This window comes from Malus domestica, chromosome 07 (genome assembly GCF_042453785.1).
Source record: "Malus domestica chromosome 07, GDT2T_hap1".
NCBI classification, from domain to species: Eukaryota; Viridiplantae; Streptophyta; class Magnoliopsida; order Rosales; family Rosaceae; genus Malus; species Malus domestica.
Window position 1 is genome coordinate 18447405 of NC_091667.1, and position 3686 is coordinate 18451090.

Consider the following 3686-nt stretch of genomic DNA (forward strand, 5'->3'; position numbering starts at 1 on the left):
TTTTTTTTCTTTTAACAAACATTATTATACGTTTTTATTCGACTTCCAGCTGAGATGTAATTTTAAAGTTGAAATTTCCAACTTTTTTTATTAATCTGAAATCAGATTAGTTAATTATAGTTAAATAATTTTTTCTTTTCTTTCTGTTATGCAGCTGAAGTAACTAGAGTTTAGAAAGAACAATTGGAGCTTGGAGTCTTTGCATATTTGAAAAGCTTTGTAAACGTGTTCTCAATTGTAGGGCACTGCATGCAACGGACCCTGATAGCAATTTTGGGTGAGTCTTGATTCCCCAGTGCACATAATTTTGTTTCAGTTTATTTGTCTACTTTTTCATTTCTGTGGAATTTTTTGGAAACCCAAATTATTCAGGATTGGAATTTTTGTGTAAATTGATAAGTGCGGGTATGTCTAACAGAGTAAGAGCAGTAATCCAGTTTTGTGGTCAGTTCGATTTAGGGGTTTTGATTCAGTTAGGGGTATGGATAGTGTGTGGACAGAGATTAAGCTCTGTGGTGGGCAGAAACGAAAGTGTGTCTTCTTTGGGGTTCCTTTTTCTGGAATCCCGTTGTTTTAATCAGTTACGGTTTTTCAATGTTTCAATTGTATATTGCACTTGTTAATGCTTTGTTCTGAATTCGATTTTTTTTTTTTCTGTTTGTTTGTTCGTTTTATGTTTGAGCAATCTCCAGTCTATGTGTTTTATGGTAAAATGAAAGAAAATGAAATAAACTTTGTTTGGTTGGTGCAAAAGTCAAAGTAAAAAAATTAAATTGTGAGGTGGTCATTCTGAGAGTATGATTGTTTGCTAGAGCGTTTTCTCTTTTTATTATTATTTTTTTTCCGATGTGTGTTTTTCTTTTTTCTATCCCTTTGGGTCCATCTTTGCTATGCAAAAGATGAGCTGAGTGTGTATGTTTTTGGAAAAAAAAAAAATTACGTTTCTGTTGTACAAGAAGAATCATAGTGGTTGATCATTTGTAGCATACTTTTTCAGTTTATTCTTACTCATTTATTTCCCATATTTTTAACTATGCGACTCTGAGTCTATATTTCAACTTATACTTTATTTACTCTTCTTTTGCAGCATACTATTTCACACATTTACTCTTCAGTAAACAGGCTAACGAATTTTCGCATACAACATTGTCTCCAATCATCCTTCATTATAAGGTATGCTGTTCTTACATTGTCTTCCGTCCACTTTCATAAAAAAATTTATTGCATTTGAATATTAATTGGCTTCAGTCATTCTTTCGTCTTAACTATCAATGCACAAACTTATCAATTATTGACAAACTCACACTCGAATAAACATTTTTTCATACACTGCAAGACCAGTTTAACCTTTGAGTTACAGCTGCAGTGTTTGTTACCATTGCTCCATTATCAGCTAAAACTTAACCATCTGTTGTGTGTATATGTTTGCTCCTTCCTGTAAATATGATAAAAATAAAATAAAAATTAGTGTTGGATTGACACATAGTTGTGTTAAAGAACATTGAACGATTGAGTCAGCTGATCGGAGATTAATGTTTATGTGGAGATTAAGCATGTTTTTTATATGGTTATTGTTGCTTTTGGTGTGTGTATCACATGATTATTATAATTTTTCTTCAGGTATCTGAGTTTTGGGATTATGTTTATTAGATTGGATTGTAATTTTAAGTTGATATTAAGCGGTGGTTTTGTGTTTTACAGGGTTTGAAAACGTTCTGCTCTTGGGTCTTGAGACATTTGCGTTCGTCTTCCAAGATTTTTTGCACCAAAGGTGAGTGATTTAAAATTTTTGGATTGTCAGCTTAAAATTTTATGTGCCTATTTTCATTGCAGGTTCAAATAATTCTAAAACCATGTTTATGGAAGAAAAAACAAGCTCCCAACTAGGAAACCCAATGGAGGTAGTACTCTTTTCTTTCTTGCTCAACTTGCTTAAAAATGATTTCCTAACCATTCTTGTTTTTCATTTATTTGTTTACAATTTGAACAAATTCTTAACTTTTACTGCAACCATAATTGATACCCATTTTAATTCACTTTCTGCCAATAATGTTTCAGTCTTTCTCCATATTTCACACTCGATTGTTAATGTGAAATCAATATGCTGACCCTTATACGTTATAAAACTGTTGTATGCATAATATTTCATCAAGGTCAAACATTAGTTTCTTTGCACCGTATTTTCTGTTACCTAAACCTCAGTACTTATTTTAATTACAGTGGAAGTGATTGAAAATTATCGAGAATTAGTATCTACATACCAAAAGAAATAGATTGAAAATAATATTATTTGGCAGTAAGGAAAATTAGGGTTTCAATTAAAGGATGGCAGGAGGAGGAGGAGGAAGACCTTTGGAGCAAACTCCAACTATGGCAGTTGTCGATGTTGTTTTGTTTTGGTTTTGGTTTCGATCCGCATCAAATATTTCATTCATTTAATTGGAAAGGTTTCCTTTCACATGTAATTGGGTTAATTTCATCTTATGTACAGTCACTTTCGGGTTTATTATGAATGCGAAATGAGGTATTTTGATTAAATTTTAATTGCACTCCTTGCAGTGGTTGACAAAGAGAAACAAAAGAGCTCTCTATGAAGCTCTTGATGATATGGTATTAGGGCTCCTATCTTTGTTTCTAACAATAGGACAATACTGCATTTCAAATATATGTACTTCGAAGGCTGTTGGTGCAATTTGGGATGCATGCAACAATAAGAGTGGTGCTTGAGATGACAACTCCGGCAGAAGGATTATCTCAGCCTTGGATTCCAGTGGGGGGTGGTCGATATGAGCTGCTGGATATGACAAATGTGCAACCTAGGTATGTCCAAATACATATACAATATTGTATATGTATAGTTTTCATAAAATTGTTGAGCATTGTGAGTGTGCATTTTGTGTGTAAAGAGTGAAGAATGTACCGTTCACAAAAGCAAAATAGGGAAAACAACTACTTCATATGGGAATAAGAGGTTAGTTTAATTCTAATTATTTTTTTTTATTTGGTTAAATTCGAAGTTGGTTGGCTTGCATCTAATTCGGTCGTTTGCTTACATAAGTTGAAGTCACTGGTTTTATTAATGCTGGTGATCGAAATCAATCCAAGTTAATGTGAAAACGATATCATTATTTTTGTTATGGTGAGAACTAATTTAAATTAAGAAATTGAATTACTTTTTTATACCTCTTTTGTGATTATTTATTGAGAATTTGTTAATTGTTTTAATATATATGGGGTAGGATTTCTACGATCATTTCTCATCTTTAGAGATTGTTGAATTTCTACATTCATTTCTCATCTTTAGAGATTGCTGGATTTCATATTGTCGAATAGTTTATGGATTTTCATATTTAGTGCGTCAATATGTTGTTACACTAATTAAATTAGATGTGATATAAGTTGATGTGTTTATACCTTTAAAGATCATTTTTCACACAATTTCTAATCCCGCAGCAACGCGCAGGCAAAACTTTCTAGTACATATACTAAATCTCAATACAAAATTATTGTTGATTAACAGTAAACCGACGAAAATGCCCTCCAATTCATTTGTTATCTGCCATTTTTTTTCCTTTTTTAACAGTAAAAATATGACTTTGCTGTTCATATTTCATCGCTCTGCATCGACTGCTTCTCGACCTTTCTTCTCGACTTTTTCCTCCGTTCCACTTTTCTCTCTCACAATT

General features: G+C 32.4%; 1 long non-coding RNA gene across 1 annotated transcript; it reads left to right on the forward strand.

The window, feature by feature from the left end:
• The first annotated feature begins 152 nt into the window (after positions 1–152).
• Positions 153–2321, forward strand: LOC114825783 (uncharacterized). Its single transcript, XR_003774578.2, has 3 exons — positions 153–277; positions 1088–1173; positions 1702–2321. It is a non-coding gene; the product is annotated as an uncharacterized lncRNA (long non-coding RNA).
• Positions 2322–3686: the final 1365 nt, after the last annotated feature.